The sequence below is a fragment of the Ptiloglossa arizonensis genome, chromosome 12 (assembly GCF_051014685.1).
Source record: "Ptiloglossa arizonensis isolate GNS036 chromosome 12, iyPtiAriz1_principal, whole genome shotgun sequence".
NCBI lineage: Eukaryota > Metazoa > Arthropoda > Insecta > Hymenoptera > Colletidae > Ptiloglossa > Ptiloglossa arizonensis.
Window position 1 is genome coordinate 1327633 of NC_135059.1, and position 25120 is coordinate 1352752.

The 25120-nt window shown below is 38.3% G+C and overlaps 1 protein-coding gene and 1 long non-coding RNA gene across 2 annotated transcripts in view; both read right to left on the minus strand.

The window, feature by feature from the left end:
• LOC143153410 (uncharacterized) overlaps nucleotides 1-24503 on the minus strand; it is a 182456-nt gene extending 157953 nt beyond the window's left edge. The window contains exon 1 of the mRNA XM_076324529.1: nucleotides 24440-24503. The gene's annotated coding sequence lies outside the window, so the exon portion shown is untranslated. The remainder of the gene's footprint in view (nucleotides 1-24439) is intronic.
• On the minus strand, nucleotides 467-21040 carry LOC143153243 (uncharacterized). Its single transcript, XR_012993738.1, has 3 exons — nucleotides 20894-21040; nucleotides 1353-1417; nucleotides 467-1210 (listed from the first exon to the last, which is right to left on the minus strand). It is a non-coding gene; the product is annotated as an uncharacterized LOC143153243 (long non-coding RNA).
• Nucleotides 24504-25120: the final 617 nt, after the last annotated feature.

The window sequence follows — 25120 nt, forward strand, 5'->3', positions numbered from 1 at the left end:
AAATTAATTTTAACAGACAAACGTCACTAACTATCAGCAGTAGATTTAGAAGAAATGCTTATTATTTATTGTAACACGTTAAATATATATTGTTAATATTGTATATAATATTGGGTACTATATTTTTTTGCTTGCATACTCTGCATACTTTTTGGGCATATATTGCATACTTTTTCTGAATGTTTGCATATTTAATGCGCTTGAATAGTATATGCTTCTTGCATATTCATCGTGCATAAACATTTGCATTCTGGCCAGAAATAAGTAACACGAATTAAATTAATAATTGCAGAAAGCGGTACTTTATTTTTTCACTGTAACTGTATTCTTACCTCCAACCTTACGTATCAAATTTAATTTAATTCTTCAATTCGTACTTTTATACAACCCTGATGCAATAAAGATTTATTATTATTATTATTATTATTATTATTATTATTATTATTATTGTTATTATTGTTGAGTATGTCGTTACACACTCTACTATGATATTACGTTTTTCCGTTAAAACTAAGACCAAGGTCTCTTACCACAATACGTCTACTGCTTCTCAAAACACTCAGATATATCAAATATTCCCTTTTTGTAACATTATTTTTAATATTGAATTAGAAGATTGCATTTTTTAAATGAACCATACGAGTTCATGTTAAGTCGCACTGAAAATTTGTAATTACTTAATAATCTACGCAAGTTTTTAATTAGTCGGTGAGAGTAATTTGGAAACGTATATTCTCTGTAACATTGTGTAAAACGTAATCAACTTTTCTATTCGCAACCAACCACGATACACGTTAGCAGAATATTTTTATCTCTTATTCCTCTGGCTTTCAGTTCTCTTACAATGTTCGACGGAAAACAATATTGTCAATTCAGAAACCACGATTCAAATAGTAGAAATCATGCTCGATTTCAGGTAGATGTAGAAATTCCGATTGGATTTTATGGATAATACTGGCAGAAGTTTCATCGGGTGATATCTGAAATTAATAAGGAGGATGATATCGGGTTCCAATCGGATAGTCTGAAACTACTATTATAGAAAACCGATTCGAGCATGTTCCGGCTCATCCCGTAAAAGTTGTTTTTTATGGTATTAGTCGACGTCGAGTTCTACGATCCGTTTCCCGCATCCGTATAAAATTGCTTCTACCTCGTCGAAAGTACTGAGAATCGCATAAACGAAATGGTGGTAACAAAGGGATAGGGGCTGAAAGGAAAAAAATAAAAACTTTCACATCGTTAAGACACAACGATGCGAATTAAGGCGCGAAATGGTGCTGCACTGTTCCTAGGTATAAGTTGCAAAATATACGCGAAGATAATCGTAGAACGTACAAGTTTTTGTCTACCTTTCAACTGGCTCATACAGATGTCAACGCGTTCATAGCTCCTGTATGCCAATACATAGTTTGCACTGAAAAGTAAAGATTTATTGAAACCCACCAAACTTTGATAAAAGATCAACGTGTTCATTTCTTATAAAATATTTTTGTACGTTTAAAGTTATAGTAAATAGTGTACAATTGTCGTGATATTTTCAAATATTCTAGAAAATATTATTGTCCATTCTTTAAATGAATATATTTGGTAAGAGACCTACCAAAAGCAACTATGATAGTGTAGTATAAAATATGTAATGTGTTACGTTTGTTACATCTTTACATCATCGCCTAATTCTATACAACTCTACTCATATATTTGGTAAATATCGATATATTTTGTTTTAATTACTTTATACACCTTTATAATCAAGTCGCAAACTATTGTATATTAAGCTCGTGTCAACTATTTTATCACACCATGGCCATGATTTCGTAACAAAAAATATTAATGCGTAGGTATCACATTCTATTGTAAAATAATGTGCAAACAGACCGGAAGTATGCCTTAAAACAATTCTACATTGACATGCTCCAGAAGCATATCACCAGACCATATGTGTTACAATTTTCAGACAGGGTTAAAAAGATCGCATAGTTTCTCCAACGTCGGACACTTTTTACGTTACACAAAAAGGAGAATAATATATTATCGATAAAATACGATATACGAAATTCTACCGGTAAAAAACAATTCTATGCGATCATTTCTTTCTCTTAAAGACATTTTTGGTGGAGGACAAAGCGAGCCAGTAATTGTTATCAACAATGAAAGTATCGTGCCGAGCTGACGGATTCAATTGTTACGACAACGAGGACAAGTGTCTCTTCTGGAACACGTCGCAACATAGAACGAAAAAGGAAGTGCTTTTGGATTTATGGCATCTACTCGCTTAACTGCCTCTATTTTCGGCGTAAAAGAACAACCGACCAGAATGTCCAGTGTTTCTAGCACTTCTCTCCTCTGAATACGGTTTATGGTTTTGTGGTCTGACATCAACGATCTCCTATTATTTACTAACGCGATAAATCATCGAAACATTCGGAATGTTTTAATGTTGGAAAAATATAGTTCAATGTTGAATCCATCTACCAACACTGTGCTGCAAACGGTTTGAACCGACCTGCGCGTATTTATAATTCTTTGTTGAAAAAATTCGTTTCGAGAAATCCATTTCAAAGCTGAATAGCAAGCGGAACCAGTTTGTTCTGGACCTTTTTAGAGAATATTCGAAGGAAAAGCGCGCCGCAGCACTTTGAAGTTTGTATCGGTGATGAAAAAAAATTGCAAAAGCAATTTCGTTTGTTAATGCAATCTAAATGCGGTGCCAAGCAGTGGTGCTTTTCGATTTGAGCATCGTAAACAATTAAGTTCCTTTTGAACATGGAATGAAATCAATTTACGACGTTCCTGACTCGCGAGTTCAGTTGACTTTGAACTACTAGTTGATTCTGCCTTTACTTTAGTCGGTAACAGGATGGCGGGGTGGTTTTTCAATATAAAATGTATTTCGCGATGATAATGACATTTGTACACTTTGAGCATTTATTACCGCGAACATCACTGGAACGGTTATTTTATAAGGTCAATTCGTTTCGGTGAATGGAAACTCTGATTAGAAATTTTTTTCTTCAATTACTTCCTTAATGCATTTCTGAACGCGAGCTTAATGGAGCTTCCTTTTTAGTCGGAAGGAATGCTACGTTTCAAGCGATGATTCTCCGAAGGAAACGTATCAATTAGTTATCAAGGTTCAAAATATACGGTATATGATGAATAGGGTTGCCGTTGAAAGTTCTTAATTCGTTTCCGTAATTTTCAAAATTTCAAGTTTACCGATTTGTTCGATAATCGTGTTGCTAAAGGTCGTTATATTTGATTTGACTTCGTACGATATCGCGGCGATAAAAGTATATGGCGGTGTTTAATTCTAAAAATACATAGAAATGTGGTAAAATTAAATAAAACACGATGCATAGTAGCAGTAGATAGAAGCAAAATTTTAATCTAAATAAACATTCCGCAATACGTTTAAAAGATATACGACCTTTCGTTCGTTACTCGTGAAACAAACATTAGCATTTAAATTAGAGAATAAAATTATATCTCGCATGAACAAGTAAAAGTTTATCTATATCTGTACGATCGAATAAACGTCGCGAATGAATTATTATACGGTGTGTTTATTCATCGTTTAATTCTCGAATAAAATTCTTCCCATCTTCCATTGTAAACGACACAAATGGTGCTCGAAATAATAAATGTTGTTTCGTGAAAGACAAGGAATCGAAGATGTGCAAGCGAGATGAAGCAACCTGTATATCAATGATACAGGGTGTTAAAAAAATGAATTCGGTACTTTCAAGGCAGATGAAAAAAGTCTTAATAAACATAGCTTAAAAAATTAATATTCTTCGAATTGTAAACAATTTTCTAATAGCTATTACTTTGCCCAATTAGCTATCAGGGCTAATTTACAAACATTAATTTACAAACATTATTCAGGTATTAATTTACAACCCATACTTACTAGCAAATTTTTTCTTCATTTGGCAAGTATTATCTACCCTGAAAATTCTAAATCCTTTTCTCTGAACATCCTTTGTAGTAATAGCTTGGAAATATTTCGTATCGTGCACGAAAGAATATATTCGGTTAGGTATGAATTCATACTTATTTGTGGAACTATCGAACTTCTGAATCTCTCCGCGTGGATTCGAGCAGCACAAATATTTTCGAAATAATTCACATCTATTACCCTAGATGTTGGTGATCCCCGTGATTCCGTTTCTCGGAGCTGTTCGCGAAGGAGCCTCGCAGTGATTTCTTACCGCGAATCGATCAAATGGAATTTACGATGTAGATTTCTCCAGATTTTCAAGTTCCGCTGGATTACATTGTTCCTCGTTCCGCGATCGTCCGTTGCTGCGCAATTATCGAATCAAACTGTAGCCGTTGAAGCGTTGCCCAAGCCAACGCCGCGCAATTTAAATACGATCCGCTGTTGTCGATGCAGGATCCTGCGACAAAGCCGACACTTCCCTTTTGAGATTCGCTGCGGTATTCCGCTGCACTATCGTCTCTTTGTAAGCAGAGGTGCACAATAGGCTCGGGACCAGGTACAGAGATCCACAAGAGCGTTCGAAACTCGTCAGGATTTGTCGACCCGTTCACTGGGCTGCGCGTAATCCTTTGTTTAACGAACCTCCTTCCATGAAGAAAATCGATGTGAAATTATATTAGAGAACTCGTTGTCCGAGGCTTTCGCAATCAAGGAGGAATTTTTGAAGTCCCCAAATAATTGTACTCGTGCGGTGTATTGGTGTATATTTAAGTATATTAAGTATATTATAAGTTACAGTGTTATTAGTGTTAGACGCGGTGTTGGCAATTAGCTTCGCTGTTCGCTAAAGATAGATCGACCGTGTATAAGACTAAGCTTATCGTCTCGATGCCCTCGGCACGCGTCTTTGTCGCTTACGTCTTTTACTAGTCTTTCGCCTTAGTGCGTCTTTCCAACTGTCCTGTCTTATTACGTCTTTTTACCCATACTGTTACGTACTCTTCTTTCTTACTACGACATACCACGACATACTTCCCGTGACATATTGTCCACGACATACTGTGGACATACTGTCTCAAAAATGTTCCTCTCGCACTCTCCATAGCCACGCGCATTCATTCTCTTTCATTTTAATCCTCAATCTCTCTCACATCAGACATTTGGTCACGTTCGCTCATCTCAATCGTTCGTCTTTTCCAGATACTCTTCATTTTTTCCGGACCACACGCATTTCCTTTCGTTCTCGTGCATTCCTACGCTCGGTCGTCTCGCACGACTCCTTCTAAAGGGTCGCTCGTGCCTTTTAAAAAACCTGGCGAACAGATCGGCGCCAAGTGTTTACCTTAACGCTGGTCTGTTCGCACGCGCCATCTCTTCTAAGCCTGCGCTCGAAACAAGCACAAGCGGACACGGAAAATCCGATACCACACAATGAAACTCGAATTCTTTTTTCCGGACTCTGTACTTCAAATATTTCGAGCCAGAAATAAACTATGTACATTTGTTATTACTTTCTGTTGGAGTGAATGCAACAATGATCTTAATGGTGCCAGATGTCGATGTCAGTTTTAAGAACTGTCTCCGTATTGGCGCGGAAAGATCGTCCGCCACGCGGTCAATGGTTTGGCCGTTTTCCATTTTTGGTTTTTCTTTTTAGTCGAGTTCCAAGTCCAGAGTCAGAAAAACCACACGACACTGTCGTCGTTCACATCAAGACGTATCACTGTATACGCATTTCTTCGAACTTTATATTCTTATATATACAATAACTATACTACTAGATACGCGAGATCCCTGCATATTATAATAAACTAGATATTACAATCTGAACTTTACAACACTTTCTACTATCTTCTCTCCTTCTATCGTCTATTATATATTATTCTATTACCTTCTGTGGTATTGGATTTTTCGTGCCCGCTTGGGCCTGCTTCGAGTGCAGGCTTAGAAGATGTATTGCGTGCGAACGAACCTGCGTTAAGGTAAACACTTGGCGCTGATCTGTTCGCCAGGTTTCTTAAAAGGTACGAGCGACCCTTTACAGGGGGTCGTACGAGACGACCGAGCGTGGGAATGCACGAGAACGAAAGGAAATGCGTGTAGTCTGGAGAAAATGAAGAGTGTTTGGAAAAGACGAACGATTGAGATGGGCGAACCTGAACAAATGTCTGAAGTAAGAGGGATTGAGGATTAAAATGAAAGAGAATGAATGCGCGTTGGTATATAGGGTGCGAGAGGAGCGTTTTGGAAACAGTATGAGTATGAGTATGAGTATGAGTATGAGTATGAGTATGAGTATGAGTATGAGTATGAGTATGAGTATGAGTATGAGTATGAGTATGAGTATGAGTATGAGTATGAGTATGAGTATGAGTATGAGTATGAGTATGAGTATGAGTATGAGTATGAGTATGAGTATGAGTATGAGTATGAGTATGAGTATGAGTATGAGTATGAGTATGAGTATGAGTATGAGTATGAGTATGAGTATGAGTATGAGTATGAGTATGAGTATGAGTATGAGTATGAGTATGAGTATGAGTATGAGTATGAGTATGAGTATGAGTATGAGTATGAGTATGAGTATGAGTATGAGTATGAGTATGAGTATGAGTATGAGTATGAGTATGAGTATGAGTATGAGTATGAGTAAGAGTAGGAGAAAGGACCAATAAAGACGTAGTAAGAGAGAAAAGTTGAAATGAGTTGAAAAAAAACACTTCTATATATTATTCCATCACCTTTTATTACTATATTATTCTTATATCTATCATTAAATACAACATACCTCGAAGAACAATATTACGCGAAGGTCGAGTTACGACCGGCTTGAGGTAAACTTCGAAACTATCCGACCACTTGGTTGTGTTTTGATCCATCGAAATCGTTATATTTATAGTTTTCTCTCTCCCGGAACGGGAAACAAAATTCTCGAACAATTTGTCCCAAGCACCGGCTCGATTTCAATTCTTCCCGTGCGGAGGTTCATCAATTCACCGATACGATCTCCGCATCGAACCTGCTGAAAGGTTAAGCGCTACGCCGCCGTAATGGCGCGCGCGGCTCTCCGTGAACTCGACCGTCGATGTTCCCCGCACTTTCAATTCCACGAATTGTCGGGTAACTACATTCCTCTGGATTGAATTTGTACGATCTGAATCCCCCCCTCTGTTCTCCCCCGTGCCTGTGTTACGTCGAAGAATTCTCGTCTCCGCGAAACAAATCCGAGAATCTTCGACAGAGTTTCGCGCGATCGGTCGTTGTCTCTTCGCGGAAGGGTTGACGGGAGTGTGGAGGAATTACGAAGTATAGAAGAGAAGTCATTGTTTCTAAACGCGAACTTCGATTTCTCGGGGTTCGCAATTTACCGTGACGATAAATTGGTTCCTCTGCGAGGTCGGTGGACAAAAGAGCGGCGGGTAATGTCGAAATGGATACAGATACGGTGTTCGTCGTGCCGCGACCTAAGGTTTCGCGCGGCGTTCTTAATTAGAACTTCCCGACAATAAGAACGACCAGACATTGTGATGTTTCTTTCTTTTCGTTCCACCGTTGTGCTACAGTACCCCTTTCCCTCTTGTCCCGCGGCAGTGCAGGAATTAATTTCGCGAAGAGCAGTGATGGTGAACGAACGCCGAATGCCAGAGGCTTGGTTGTAAATCGATCAACAATTATGAGAAGTTGGAACATTTATTCTCGTTTCACGGGTGAACGTGGCTGGTCGTTTAAATATTTAAGGGGCTGGAACTGTTCGGAAACGATATACATCCGGAGAAGTCAATCTTTACGGTAGAGAGGACAGCCTGTTGATTCCCCGAAGAATTTACCACGGTAAGCTCTGTTCCGATTTCCACTGTCTTTAGATTTTTCATCGTTACTATTACACTTGGAAGTTGTGGAGGATCAACGATTCCAAAAACTTTCGCGCGCAGGTGCGATATACCGAAGGAACGTTTTCGAACGAATATAGTTATATTTTCTGTTGAAAATCGTCGAAAAGAATCTGGAGAAAGAATTATGGTGTCCGATGTAATTTAAGAATGTATTCTCACATACATAAGGGAGCATAAATATTTTCTGTACATTTCGTACCGTAAAACGTACGGCTCGGTTTCACCGAGTAATTAGTTTAGATTACATTAGATATTTAATACAGATCTATATCGAAAGTATCGATTACATTTATTTTAATTAAGGAATAGAGACTGTTAAAGCCTCGCTCTCTGATATAATAAAGGTTGGATTATAGTAAGGAACAGTAAGATCGGGCAATGATTTTTGGAGAGAAAGGTAGAGGACCTTTTGAGTTAACTCTTCCCCGAATAAGCTTTTGATCTTTATACATCTCTTGGGATTAATATCGTCCACAACAGTGAAGCTTGTCTATTTATTTTCCTCTCGTGTATCGTTTAACTCTTGGCCGATGTATTCGAATTCGTATAGTTCATTCGTATGGTAATTTTCTAAACTAACAACGAAGAGAATAATTGCGATGTTTTCATTTCATTTAACGTTATTATAATATTTAACAATTCGCACCGGTTAATTTAAATCCTTCTGTAGACACTAAAAATAAGATCAAACTATCGAATAACGTTTAGTTGAAATTTCCCATGTGTATACGCGGAACAATCGTTGAATTATCGTAAAACGAAAATGGAAATAAATTAAGAAACGGTAGACAGGGTCGAATTTATCGTCTTGCTAAAGTCTCGAGACCATAAATCGCAAGAAATTGTTTCGACACACGGTAAACAGTGAGTAAATCGATGTAATTTTTCAATAGAGTCGGCAGCAAGAGATTGCAACAAGTACCATTAATTGCGATTCTTCGCAGGTGCAGGAGAACGAGCTGACTGTTACATTTTCTCTTTACGTAGACTGTTAACGACCGAGTACGCTGGACGGGAAACAATTTTCCACCGAGTCGAACAAACCTATGAAAAATGTATAAAATATCGATCCCTTGTTTATTCTCCAATAGGTGAAACGCAAACGATGCAATCGCCTATCACCGCTTGAAAATTTGGCGATTGAAATATGGCATCGTAAATACTATTGTAAATCGAAAGTAGTCAACCCCAACGAGTGTCCATTACTGGATCCACTGGTCAACTAACGATTGACAAATTTCCACGAATATACCGAAAAATAACTGGTCGCGTTTCGAAATCAAACCACAACTGCAGCGCGTACATATGCGTCAATTTCTTTCGAAGTACACGGTCCGATAAACATTTCAAACGAATATCGAACGATTCGATCGATCATTTCGGACGACAATTATTATTGTACTATTTATAGTTTGTAACGAACATCTGAACCTAATTTTATATTTTTATAGAATATCGAAAGATTTCATGGAACAAATTTTCATTCGGATTCTCGATCGAGTGGCATCGATGGAGGTACAACTGGAGCATGTACGATTTCATCTACATATTCATTTTCACACATCGACTGTAACGTCACTCGTTTATAGATAACATCTAAATTTGAATTAACACAGGGAATCCCGGCTCTCGCGTTTGAATGACGTTTAAATTTTTATTTTTAGCCGCTTCAAATTATAGTATATAAAAGCACCGACGAAGAAATCATTCTGATGGACAAAGTGAATGACGAAAAAGCCTGGTGTATCGCTCAGAGAAATTTATATAAAATTGGTTCGGTAATCAACGAGCTGGAAGAGTGGTTACAATACTCGATCCTCATCTCCTGTCTGAAATTCCAGCAGAGCAAACGAGGACAAGTGTCAAGAATGATGCATCGGTAAATCATTAAGTTACGCAACTGCGGCTGAATGATATATCGTTAATGTAATAATATTGCATCCCGATTATCGTGCAACGTCTCGCGATGACAAATTTTAATTTATTCGCGGGAAGTTAATTTAACTGACGTTGCAACGAAATGTTGGATAAACAAGGGACGCGATTCCGATACGCCAACGCGATTAACTTTCGCCCGAATCGAATTTCAGCGAGTTCAAGAAACAATACTTACACTGAATGGAATTTAAGAACACATACTGTCGCAACTTTCCAAATAACGTCCCGTGCCCTACAATGTTACGAACTATGTACGCGAGAGTTTCGTTAACTTTAGAGGTATTCAAATCGTTTGTCAACCAAAGAGAAATATTTCCAAAGTGTAGTAATAACATATGAAATTTATTTATAAGGGAACACCAACGCGGACAAATAGAATTTTGTAATTTTTATAAATTTTCGAAGAATAATGGTAGTACATTCATTTTAGTACATATATACTTGCAGTTTTTATATTGTATTATATTTATTTGAAACACGATGTAATTTTTATAAATTTTCGAAGAATAATAGTAGTACATTCATTTTACTACATATATACTTGCAGTTTTTATATTGTATTATATTTATTTGAAACACGATTACTTTTTCCCGTGTAAATAAGGAATAAAATTTATGGTTGGTAGTTTAAAGTCTGCAAAAATTGTTTCCACGACTAGATCGGTTAACATTTTCTTGATTCTTTATAAACGTAAATAGTTTAGTAACAACGTACTAAATTTTTGTTTTGATCGTTTATACGGTATTGACTTGGCAAGTATACTGGGTAATTCACGCTATCATTTCAAGCCATAACTCCATTATTAATGCATTTACGAAAAAATGTCAAAAGAAAAGGTAAATGGCTCGAAGAGCACTATATCTGTAGGACCTTAGATTCTTTTCAAATTCAACAGTGCTTGTGCAATTACGAATTGCATCCTTTCTTTAAGTAGAAGTACATATTGTTTGCAGCACAGATCCATTCCCCTGGCCATTCTACGTGAAAAATTATTAAGGCATCGTGACAACAAAATTATTAGTCTTCGAGATATTTTCAAGAAATGACTTTATTGTAAACGTAAACACGATTTATGTTGCAATGTAATGGAGAAGCATTTGAGCATCTTCTTCAATGAAATCATTTCTTGAACATATCTCAAAGACTAATCATTTTTTTTCCATGATGCCTTAATAATTTTTCACGTAAAATGAACAGCGGAATGGATCTGTACTGCAAACAATATGCACTTTTATTTAAAGAAAGGATACAATTCTTAATTGCATATGCACTGTTGAATTTGAAAAGAATCTAAAGTCCTACAGATGTAGTGCTCTTCGAGCTATTTACCTTTTTCCTTTGATATTTTTTTGTAAATACATTAATAACGGACTTGTGATCTGAAACAATTACATGGACGACCCAATATATTTGTATTCATCGTTGAAAAACATGTCCATACTGAAATAAACGTGCTGGAATAGTTATCGTCAATTAATATGCCGATCCAAGCGTAATGGACTAGACAAAGGACGAAAAACGGCTATCCATTTATAGCAGCAATATTGTGGTAATGCGTGAGAATGAAAGGGATTAGGTGTGATCCGGAGGGAATCTGAAGTATTTGGAATACACGAGCGAGTGATGTGTGAAAGAAGAGCGATTGAGATAGAGCCATACTGGGAAATTTTGGGCGTACATAACCAGATGCATGGAGTAAAAGAGATTAAGAATTAGAATGAAAGGGAATGAATGCGTGTGAGGATATAAGGTGCGAAAGAAGAATGTTTAGGGCAGCACTCATTGTTGGAAAATTGTCGAAGCGTGTCGTGTTGCGTAAAATAAGAATAACGTAGTCAGACGTAGTTAGCATAGTTATTAATTGTGTGCTTTGTCAATGTTTTGTTCCTATTACTATCTCATTCAATACACGTATATCCTAGAACTTTATTCACCCTTATTTTATAACCACTAGTACTAAATAAATTCCTACAAAATAAACCATTTTCTTTCACGATAAGTGTATTCGAGGTATATGCATATGATTACTGATTGGTACAGATTAATAACTTGTTCATTTCCAGATAGTCTTCATGAAACTACAATATTACATCGACGTTACGTCGACGAACTCGTGCGAGAGAAATTGAAGTTTTCACTGCACATTTAGAAATTTTTCCCCGGTGACATGTTCGATTTTCCTGTTCAGTGAAATTTCATTGCCATAAAAGCGTATTGAAAATTAGAAGTGCAGTTCAATTCAATACAACTCGTGGATTGCTACAAAGAGATGTGACTCGTGCGAGGAAGAAACGACAATAGGAAAATTGCACCATGAACAACGAACGGAGCGATAAAAATTGTTTTCAGAGTGCGAGAATAAAAACAAACACGTTTGTGGCATTTTCTGTAAACAATTCCTCCACGTATTACCGTAATAATTCCTCCACGGTTTCTAGTCAACGAAATTCGATCCTTTCCACGATTAACGGAATTGTTTTCAAAATGTTTGGCGTCACTTTATCAGTCTAGATCGGAAAATATTCTCTGTAGCGTGTACTCGTTCATAAGTCGTCGAATAGTTGCTTTAAAAATGCAAGTCTAGATATAAATACAGTTTCGTAATGCGATCCTATTATTTTATTTCGTTACGTTTAATTATTTGAAATTGTTACCTTACTGTAAAATTTATAACACATGTATACATGTATGCAGTGATAAAAAAGTAAAAGACTTGTATAAATTATGTAAAAATACGATGCTTCGATGAACAAACTTTTTTGCTAATAAAAATATTGAATAACGAAAAAAGAATAAATAACTTTTTGTAAGTTACTCGTTTCTCTGAATATATGCAAAAAGGTTTGAGTTTGAGAAGTCTAAGAAGTAGTCACTTTTTGCCCCTTATTTAATCACTTTTTACCAGAAAGAATTCATGTTCTACTACTATATAAGTTGACGTCGTCGTATCGTGCGCTTGTTAAATGAAAGTTTTCTTTAAGAATTGACGACAGTGGGACACAATGGTTAGTCGACAAGTCGATTTCTATTAACGCACAAAGGAAAAGACATAAAAGTGAAGTTGATCGAAGGCATTTGGAATGTACTTTCGGCAAGTTATTTAATCGGTTCGCGTCCATCTTTTACACTCGGATAAATTGTCTCAAATTCTATGGCCATTTACGAGCAATCATTGTTCTTAGGCAACGCAGATCGTCGATTCATTGTACTTCCTACACGTACACGTGCTTCTCTTCGTAGTTGAGAAAAGTGGTCTTAAACGATGAAACATCGATAACTACGTTATTAATAAACGATGAGTTGCAACTATTATCCGCATTCATTGACCAGCGTATTGAAAAACGGTATAGACCTTTTCTCATTTTTGTAAATCATCTTCAGGCGAAATGTATTTTTACTAACGATACGGAAAGCTTTAGAAGTCTCTTTAGCCAATTATTATTAAAGCATCGTATTTTTACACAATGTATACAAGTCTTGCATTTTTTATATTTGGTTCAACGCAAGGCCGAAACTTTTTCGGAGTAGACTCGCGAGAATGAGTCCACTTCGTATTCACCACGTGTTGCATCAGGTAAGAGGATGACATGATACGCAAGTTTGAATAATTAATTTAACCTTAATAAGAGTTGCCCAAATGCACCAACGTCTTCCTTTTCCAAGTGAGGAAGAAGAGTTTTTGATGCTTTTTATATTATTGGTACAAATATGTTATTTACGGTTGACCTACAAGAGGTCGAAAACGTTCGTACCGATTTATACTCATTGTTTATATAAATTGAATTGGGCGCTCATAGTTGGTGAAAAAATGTTCATTCGTATATCTCCCTTGGGAGAACTCACGTCGAAACGAGAATGCGGAATGAGGCAACGTGCAACACGCTATGAGAATAATCACGGGAATGAAGTATAATTGGGCAGAAATTCTACCGAAATGTAACAGCTGGATCTAAAACGTAGCTGACCCGTGTAGAATATAGTTTACTCTGCAATGTTTGCGCACAACATGCTGCACGTACGCCACATACTTTCAAAAATTACGAATTCCAGCTACAAATTTCTTTAACCATGAATCATCGCGATGTAACGCTGGGTTCTCCATTAATTAATTCCGTTGCTTAGCACGAATATCAATTGGTTACCCGAGTGTTTTCTTCACCGAAACAGAAACTCGGTTTTGTCGTGGTCAATGATAATCGCTGTCACAGAGCTGCAATTAATATTTCACGAATGTAACATAGATGTTACATCGGTCACCTATAACGACAAGAGAATAACAGAATGTTTGTTCAATCTTTATCGTCATCTTTATCGACATTCTGTCCTGGCTAATCCGGTTTGACAATCGTGAAACGTGGCTCTCACACGGAAATTACTTTAAATCTCTGTAATCGAAACTTTGCTTTCGAAGAAATACCGTATAGCCAAACTATACGAAATTACGACTTAAACCGGCAGCAACAAATAGTAGCGAGAACTTTGTAAACCCATCGATAATTGGATCCTTTGTTCCAATTTGTGACTACGAAATTCATTACCAAACCTTGTGACATCGATTTCGAATCACTTCGTATTTATTTAAAAACAAAAAGTAATTCTTTTCAAGATTCTTCAAACACTCCCGGCACTGTAATAAGTTACTCGGTAGCTCCTTCACCCTTACCCCTCTTTGCTCCTCGCTCCAGCCATTACTCTACTTTCTACTGTGTCGTTCCCCTCATTTTCCCACTTGTCTTCTCGTACCATCTCACGGTTCCACGACTCTTTATTTTCTCGTCTCAGTTCTCGGTCTATCGTTCCACGATCTTTTTACCCCCTACTCGTCATTCTTCCTTCATTTTTCGACTGTCTTCGTGTTCCTTTTACCCCTCCTCTCGGAGCGAGGGTTTCTTATTTTCGCTCGTGCTTCTCCCTTCCGCTCTGTTGTTTTCCCCCTTCTTTACTCTTTCCTTTTCCTCTTCTATCCTCTGTCTTTCACGACAACTAATTACATCAGCGAAATCACTCGTTTTGGGGTGATATCTTTGTGATTAATTAAGTTTCCAGTTGTCAGGGACCGGTAACCGGAGGCGGGAGGGGGTATACCTCGATATTCTCTTTCTTGACGGTAAGTGTTTAATGAATGTAACGACCACCAGCGTGATTTATCGTTCCGTTTTACGCCTGCGTGCCGTGGTTAGCCACAAAGAGGGTGGGAAATGTATGTTCGGTCCGATAACGTTGTCAGTTCCTTAAGCAGACCGTTGATGTCATTTCTTTCCTTCGAGACGCGATACCACGAGGCGGTGTACAACATTGATCGTGCGAAGCTTGACAAACGACAATGTTTCCCGTCAGATTTCATCGCAACATTCTCCTAACTGTTCTACGCACGAAACTCCGTAACACAAATGCAATGCCTCTTACTCTTAATAGAGAGGTATCCGAATTAGTACAAATGGATTTTATTTGTCGATGGCAGGGAGCAAAATTATAGAACATTTTAGCAAACGTTTCGATCTTTTTAATCGAACACGTTGGATATTAATGTAGATCGACACGAAAAATAAACGAAGCTATGGAATAAGGTACGTGAGAAGGAAACGCGTATTAATATTATAAATGCAGTGAAAAAATAGGAGAAATTATTTAACGAGTTATAATAAATATCGTACGAATATCATGGAGAATGCCACGAGTTGACTACGCAAAATTTTTAGCGAATCTATCTGAGATCGTAAAACCCAAGGTTGGCCGTTAATTACTCGAACCTGTCACCCGTCAATTTAATCTTATACGATTATTCGAGGTTAGTAACAGCACTTTAGCCGTACCTCGTGTCTTGCATAATAGCTGTCTACATATTTCATTTGCTTATCTTATGTGGTCGCCGTTATTTATGTATACGTATGTGTACAGTAAAGACGTTGAATGGAATAAATAAATATTTTGAAATACCTATAGTCTTGATATTTGCAATAACGTGGGTTAGAATTGGAGAACTCATCTCGAACGACGGTTGTCCGACGGTTGAATAATAACACGTGTCACGAACACTCTCGGCGGACTGTTGCCTGCTTCACGTAACGATCGTAGATCTATTGTGCTTGTTCTAGTACTGATCTACCGAATGTTCTATGGGAATTGCAAAGTGGACTCGATGACAAATATTTAGAAGTACTTCGAACGTGATTAGCCCTCCAATTTCTTCGAAGAGAAAGATCGATGTTTCCTTCGGTACAAAACGTTTGGAACGATTTTCTAATAAAAGGGACCAATTCCTAAAACCAACTGCGTTCACTTCTGGGAATTGACTCGTCAGGATAATTTTTCACAACGTTATTATCCCACGAGTCAGTGAGTACTACTATGGAAGTCGTTCAAATTTGAAGAATATTTTCATTTTTGGTTTCAAATTATTTTCTCTCGCTTCGAATCGAAGAACGGAATGTGAATATCGTATAGATCGTTCAAAATGGTAGAAATAAATTTGAAAATTGAAAAATGAATTGCAATGTCAAAAAATATGTACGTACTCTTGTCGATATATATAAGATTAAAAATAGTATCGACGAAGTAAATTTTTTTTTTAATTGGAATACGAAAAGCATACAGTGTCTATGTGCTGTTTCTCCGAGACCATCGTGCTTACTTCTGTTTAATGAAAAAAATTTTAAAAAAAACCACTTAATTTAAGGGACGAAAATTAATTTTTACACTCGATAAATTAAACGAGTCGGTTACCACGATGCACTCCAACGGTAGACGCATTTCCGAGAAATTTTTCTCACAGGCGTTCCGCGTTCACGATTCGAAAGAATACTCAGCCTTGGATTGTATCGTTGTCGCTAACGAATGCAAATCGAATTTATCGACATTTTCGCGTCGCGGATATGGTTACGCGAAATGATTCGAAAGCTCCCTATCGTGCGATCGCGGAGCCCCGATGAAATCATTTCTCGATGTAATGGATTTTACACGAATGAAGTCGATGCACTCACTTTCGGTACGTTCCCTTAGGAATCTAATATCGCCCTCGAGTAACTGTGCGATAAGAATTATGGTGGAAAACCGTTCAGTGGCGCGCGCATTCTTTCACTCTCCCTCTCTTTCTCTCTCGCTCGTTCTCGTCATTTTTCTCAGCTTTTTTTTTCGCGCTACGCACTCGAAATTTATAGATACGATGGACAGGGGGAGAGAAAACGTCGATGGCTTCGAAAGCCTCCCCCGTGTTCGAATTAACAGCGTGTCCGGGTGGCTTTGGTGTAACGACCACGCTGCCACTCCATTTACTGGTCTTCGCAGCTCCTCGGGACATTAATTGTGCTCCCCCTTCCGTGATTGTTGAATCGCGTTAAATAGAAGCACCCTCGACCCGAAGGTCGTTATAAATTGAGTAAACAGCCACGGTTTTTTTCCTTCGATATAAGTCAAGGCAAACGTAAAAGGAGATCCTTCAGTTTCTCGCGTACGGGGTCTCGGACCGAACGATGGGGATATTTAACGATATCACGGTGTCGGGGAGAACATCGAGTGTTTTGAAACTCGAATTTATCAAAAGTTCTTGCTTGCGAATCGATCGCATAATTTTATAACTGTAGAACATGGACGAAACGATTCGTTCTCTACGAATGGATTTCGTCCATTGAAAATAAATAAATAAAAGTAAATTTTAAATTTTTCGAATTTATCTTGTTTCCGAATTTATCGAAACATTGAATGCTCCAATCTGGAAAATTAGTTATACGATATATGCGCGGTTCGTATAGTAATTTTGTATTTTTAAAAAGCAAGATTTCCGAGAGATCGTTGGAAAGAAAAATAAGAAACTCGAATACATTCACCGAGAGCGTTATTAAGCCAGTTACGCGGGAACTCATCAATTTTAAATAATACTCGGAGAGTGTAACGCTTAATCGCACCCACTTCAGGAGGTTACTCCACCTTAAGCCAGCTTTTCTCCGCAGGTATTACCTGTCTGTGTGTACACGATGTATATAATAAATACCCGTGGCTCTGTTTACGTGCCAGCTATCCATGATTTATGGAAACACGGCAGGGAGTCTTCGGTATTTGTCAGGTGGTCTCTAACCGAGCTGAGAATCCCGATACCATAATGCAGCCACTAATTCTGTGCTTCCGTGTACCATGTTCGTACATTTACAACATGCGCAGATGATCTCGATTTTCCATAGTCTCCGATCTCGTCTCGGTCCTCGACCACGATGGAGTTGCTCGCATAACGTTAATGGACGAGTTGTCGAGTTACCGCTGTGTACATTTTGACGAGCGTTTATAAGCTAAGTGGTTCGGAAACAAACACTCCGAGGATATTTGTCCCGGTAAAAGTGTCTATTTAACGATTTTCTTTGACAATGATAAAAAGAAAGTCCGTGTCAAAGGCTTGTGAATAGTACGAGCTGTTCAAAACCTCTAATCATTCTAAGTGCTGTTCGGAGGCTGTGACGATCCGATGTGGTTGAGTTCTAATGGTACTTCAATGGTATTTAAAAATATGACGTTTGTAGCCTGTAACGATTCACAATATTCTGCCTGGTCTACATCGAAACTCGATGTGACCAAGTTCAGGGTACTTTCAATCGTCCGCGAAAGAACATGCGGTCAGGATGGAACATGTTAAAACCAATGAAAATTGGCGTTGTATTTTTTATCATCTAACGTCTACAAGACCAAAAGCAATCGTACTGCGAGAAGACTGCAAAAGGGCGTTACACGTGAAGACCTTCTTTCGAAGTTCTGCGATATTAGCGAGTTTTTTTACTGCGTATGGGTCTACAACGGTCTCGTTGAGCGAGCTACAGTCCATTCTCGAGAAGACCGGCGTACTCTCGCTATTGACCGAAGACGCCCATATATACTAGATTGTTCGATAAGTTTTGTCGTCGTTCCATTGTAAAAAAATAAGTATTATGACACTTCGACTTTGAAGTGTAAATATACGAATGCGTCGATAGATTTACACGAACAGTAAGTCATTAATTACACGAATGAAACTTCACGCACGTTCATTAAAGGGTAGTACCATTTTTAGAAAAATAAAACGACGAACCTAATAACTCCATTTCTTATCGAACGACAAAACTTATCGAGCAACCTATTGTAATGCGTGCGATGGTAGGGGAGCTAGTAGACTGAACATTGGAGATATAAATACTCGTTAGGCTTCTTCTCGCGGATGGTTACTGGATGGTTGCCGAGGATGTAGCTAAATTTTTACGAAAATCGTCAGCAACCAATAGCGGCAAAGCGTGCATCGATAAGGGAGAGTAACAGTAAACAAGAGCGGGGATGTAAACACTCGTCGGTCTTCTTCTCGAGAATGGACAGTACGTCGCGACCATGTTCCTGAGAAAACAGACCGATATTTTCCAGACGTGTCCGAGTCTTTAAGATACGTATACAAACTGTAGAGACTCGAAGGACTGTCATAAGAACAGTATTTTCCCTTGGTGCTCTTAGAGCCAGTAAATTCGTAACCGCTTCTTGTTAAGAAACCTTAACGCTGAAAATAATTTATACGTTTAGCTATATAAGACGCGGATTCATAAAACAGTGGTAAACGTTAATGTAAAGATCACAGGAAGACGACAGCACGTATTTCATTTCGATTGTTCATTCCATGCATGCAAATAAAACATAGAACCATATAACACGGAAACATGTGTACGAAGACTTCGATTTCAAATAACGGCGTGTTATTGGTCCTTGCATTGCACAATTGTACGTTGACGCATCAGGAGCATCTGTATGTATATGTATATGTACGCATATGTATGCGGCATATGCAAAATTCAACAATCCGTGTATAATGTCATCATTGGGGTTCGTATGCTTTTATCGTGAACCCTTTATCGTCTTTGGGAGAAGAGAGGAATTCGAACTTGCACGTCACGATAGATCGTTGGTCAGAATCCAGAACTAATCGAATAATGGACCGAGTCACTGCTCAGTTAGTTGCATTCCTAGATATTTCCGTTTAACGTTAAGCTTTCGTGTTTCAGGGACTCTGAACACCGTTCTACTTGCACGTTTACAGTCGATCGATATGGTCCGCGTATACTCTATAAATTTGCAACTGAATAGAAAACACGAGAGGTTTGACGATTCTGTGGGAGTTATATCGTGTGTTGGTCTAAATTGGAAATATTCTGGAAACAGAACATGAGCATCTGTCTCGATAAGGAACGGGCAATTGTTTGGACCAATGGTGATATTAATAGGTTGCTCAATAAGTTTTGTCGTTCGATAAAAAATAGCGCTATTAGGTTCGCCGTTTTATTCTTCTAAAGATAGTACTACCGTTTAATGAACATGTGTGAAGCTTCATGCAGATCTGTCGATTCATTCATATATTTACAGTTGTTCGAAGTTGAAGTGTCATAGTATTTATTTAAAATGGAAAAAACTACAAAACTTATTGAACAACCTAGTATATTTATGCGTTTCGAAACCCGATTTGATCCCCTTCAGTGACATTGTTAATACAAACAGAATAGAGAATAATCGCGAGAGGAATTATCTAGTAAAATTACTTACTAGAAGAAAATTTAAGATATTGTATCTTGGAAAACTTTTAATATTCTTGATCGTCAATCGCATACGCTTAAAACGTTTCTATCTTACAACTTTATTGTATTTTAATATCGAACTTTTGTATTTGAAGTTTTCTTACTCGTATTTGATCACTCATACCTCTGAACAAAACTCGTTACTCTCTCTCCCCCTCTCTCATTCTTTTTCGTATTATCTATATTTCAAGACTATCAATGACGGGCAACTTTCGAACGATTAATTAATCGAACTCGATACACGTTCGAATTTCACGAGTCGTTAAAGTTTTACGAAGGTATTTTCTATCGTTGCGTCAATATCCGTGCACTATTCGTTGCTCCGATATTGGTCCTGTATCTGAACTTAAGCAGTTCTGCTGCAACGGTGTAGCTTACTGAGGTTTATCGTGTCAGATTAGACGGATATACGTTACCTCGCGCGACTCACTGTATATTCCGTACGCAGAATGTAGAGTATACCCTCCCAACTATAAACCTTCGCGCTGTAACTCCGCCGTCAAAAATATCGATCTACCGATATGCGTATCGCGGACCAGATTCTCGCCTTTATCTTCGTATCTCGCTCCACAAGAGCGTTAAACTTTAACCGCTCCGATTAGTTAACGGTAACTAACAAAGTAACCACCGTGGTCAATGTCGATCCGTCGAGTTGTTTCGCGTTACTGGTTTACTTCGTCGGTGCAACGGAGAGATTTATGACAGTAATTTGATAACAACGTTGCCGGTGACTTGGCGGAACCGTTTGTCGAAACGGTAGCCTGTTACGGTCATGAATTAGTCAGAAGCCAAGGTGACAATTTAGTGATTGTTTGCGCGCGCAGGATAGACGATTACGAGTTGTTCGTCGGGAAGGTTATTATTTCATAACGAGGCTTGTAAACCTATTACAGGAAGCTGACTGCATTTCCATCGAGTTTCCTCGGTCATGTTTTATTCAACGACGCTCATCTCGACAAGTGTCTGTTGACGCTGCATCATTGACAAGAAGTTTCGTGTTCCTCCGACCTTGGAGAATCTTGGAAAATCGCGATTTTACAGCGCGTTCGTGCACAATGGATCGTGCATCCACGATCGAAGGATCGAACGATCGACCAGTCGAAAATCGATCGGCGTTTCCGCTCCCGGTTCAACGGTCTCGTCAGTATCCCGCCCCAATTTCCACGACTCGCTGAATCGGAATTCGTACTCAGCGCCATACTCCTTTACCGATCGATATGTTTACCACGCGCGTAGTTTCACGTAGGTGCCTGTATAGAAATCGAAAGAGTCGTTTAACGTGTTAAACGCCGAGTTCTGGTTAGCTTTTTCTTTACGCCGCACGATATCCACGACTAGTATAATACATCAAGTATAAACATCGTCGAAAAAAAGTGCAAGAGTATTCGAAGTCGAGAGATTTTTAAGAAACGTTACACGCTATTTAGAGACAATGTGAAACGTTCTGGAAGGAATAGGGCTTGAAATTACACAACGAAGGTTGGGACATTTTGCGACAGTTTTCAACCTTGTTTCTGCTCAATGCGTTTCAACGAACCTCGTTAATGCAATCGTTACATTTATCATCGATACGTTCAGCTAGATTGTTCTTATTTCGTAATCTTAAAGTTCGAAAGATATCGGAATATTATTTTTTAAATTTTATACAGTACACCGGTGACCGAAAACGGTACTCAAAGCGTTAAAATATCGCTCGGTAAATTTCAAAAGATTGCTCGCGTTTGGAGCGTCACTCAAAGCGTGATTGTGTTTCGTGGTTGAACAACGAATTTTGAATTTTCGTTCGTAGGAGACGCAAATGACGATTGTATAGCTACAACGTGGTTATTAATGAACAGCTCGAATAACTGGAAGCGACAGATCATTAATCTATATATAAATGAACACTTTTGTTGGACCGATGACTTGTTAACAAGTTTCTTTTTTACGGTTGATCATTGGTCGATCAAGTTTCGATCATGCGTTATTGTTCACAAACGTATACAAACAAAGAGTTGTGAAAAAAGCATCGATTTTAATTCAATTTGTTTATTTTTATTGTTTGGTCAGTTTTCGTTCCAAGATTTTATACGAGAGATAGCGTGCATTTTGTAAAAATATTTGTACAAAAGTAGATCAAGAATTAAACGGTTGAAACTGGCGACACGATCGAAGATGAATATATCGATAGCCCTTTTACTCTTTAAAAATGTTAAACATTAAATTTAATGAAAATTTCAGAAAAATAGTGATATCGATGACAATATCGCAATAAATTGACCTAAATAGTGGATCGAATAATTGTAACGGTGTTAATCGTACAAATATTGATGTTAATATTTCTAGTAAAAATTAATAGATTGCTCGATAAGTTTTGTCGTTCAATAAGAAATGGAGCTATTAGGTTCGTCGTTTTATTTTTCTAAAGATGGTAGTAATGTTTGATGAACATGTGTGAAGTTTCATGTAGATCTGTCGACTCGTTCATATATTTACAGTCATTCAAAGTTGAAGTGTCGTAATATTTTTTTTACAATGGAAAAAACGACAAAACTTGTCGAACAACCTAGTATAGTAATAACAGCAATATCAATGCAAAGTATGAAACAGAGAATAACGGTAATAATACGATCCTCGTAGAGAAATAAAATCGGACTCTATTATTGCTGTTGCGATTAAAATCGTAAAGTCGGAGTTAAAACTCGTTATATCAATAATGATTTCATGGTAATGGAAACAATATTGACGACGGTAATGATAATGGCAAGAACATTGGTACAAATAGCAATAGTAGATCTTAACAATGGTAATAAAAGTAAAAAGGTAATAATAATAAAATATAAAAGAATAAAGTCGTATAAAAGAATAAAGTGCTATTATTATGCAAAATCGAATCCATGCTATTAGAACTGGTTTCCAAGATTTCTCGAAATCTACCGAACGCATTTACTCCTTCTTAAATTTTACTCCTCGTCCTTTCATATGTTTCAATTTTGTATTAAAAGGGGCGAGAAATTTTACCCCTGAAACGAAGATTTTAACGTTAAGCGACAGCCACTTTTATATAAATTATTATTCGAATTATTATCACGATTCGACGATAACGATATTACCAGAGATTGCCATCGAAAGTTTTTCCACTCGAAAACTTTTCAACCGTGAAACAATGTTTTTCCGCACGATCAATTTCGACGACAGATAACCATAAATGAAACGAGTAGATATTTTTCAATCGTTTTGTTTTCCTCTTTTGCTCATTGAGGAAAGAATTTTTTAGCGCGTCTATGAAATTCGTATAACCAACGTAATAATTACCGAGATCTGAAATAAATCGCAAAGACGACCCGTTACTGTTCGATGTTGCACCCTGGTTGTCTCCATCGTTAAAAAAGCACACAATTAACCACACGGACAATTTTCATCGCAATACGAAAAGAATGATTCACGGTCGGTTGTATTGGCGAGGCAAATGTAACGTGTCGCGTCTATTCGGGCAACGTCGAGCCCTAAAACGAATCCAGACATAATGAATGCCGATGTTTCCACGTTCGCTACGCTTATTCCAGTAACGAGTAAACAACGCCGACGAAGAACCTAATTTTCGGGCTTTGTTTTTATTCCATTCGGAGGTTCGAAAACCTAGAGTGAATTACAAAGGAACCCGAACGAACGAAACAAACAAAAGGCACGAAATTTTCAATTAACAGAGTTAGGAGGGGGGAATCGTTTTTTTTTTTTTTCTTTCTTTTATTTTAGTTTCGGTGCATTCTCGACGAGGCGCGCGAAACTTGTATTCCGAACCTCCAATTAGTTCTCCGCTAATTAAACCGCGCGATAGATAGAGAGAAAGGAGAAGCGGGAAAAAGAAGGTAAAATAGAGAAGCGTGAGAACACCTCGGGATCGTAGCAAATCGACCAAACCAATCGTAAAAAAAAAAATAACCGTCCCACGAGGATTTAACCGACGAAACGACGGTCGAGCGTGCCGGGACGGGTTCGCGTTGATCCTGTAGGATCGAGCGTGGAGGTCTCGTTAAGGGATCACTGCCTCGTAACACCCGGGAAGAGGAGTCGTGCGCGATCCCAAAGGACGGTACGGGGGCCAAACACTCACCTTCAGTTGGAAGTTTGCCTCGTTTCCGTCATCGGTTTTCCCTCGACGCAACGGCCCCGTTCCATCGCGGTTTCTCGAAGTTTATACGTCTCGGGCTATCAACGTTCACCGGCTCGGTAGACACAGGGCTCCGATCTCGTGGCGTATCGGGACAAAGTGCATCGTTCGATCGCTCACGTGCTTCCGCGAAGCATTGTCGTTGTTCCTCGTGCACCAAATCGGCTCAAAATTCCCAAACGTAGACTGATTTCCCCGTGGCCGGGATCACTCGACAGATCGACCGTGTATATCCGCCGATCGGTTCCTCGAGGATCGTTAAATTCGGTTACGCACCGTGTGTGCGTCCCTCGGGACGCGAATACGTCGATGTTAACGGAAAAAATGTCCGACACGAAAGTGCTGAAAAAAGTTCTCCCTCGATTCTTGGATAAAATCGTTGGATCTCTCCTCGGCGAACAATAACCTCACGGACGATAGGGCTCGCGCATTTGTAATTTCGTTTGAATCGCTCGATCGAACGTTTCTGTACACGCTGTTCCGAAATTGCACTTCGAACCTCTTCGTACCCTCGTAAACGGTCTGAGGAAGAACGTCACAGTTTCAAATTTCGGCAAGTGTTCCAACGTGTCCAGCACAACGATCCTCTTCTTCCACGGTCTCTGGATGAAAATTTGACGAGAG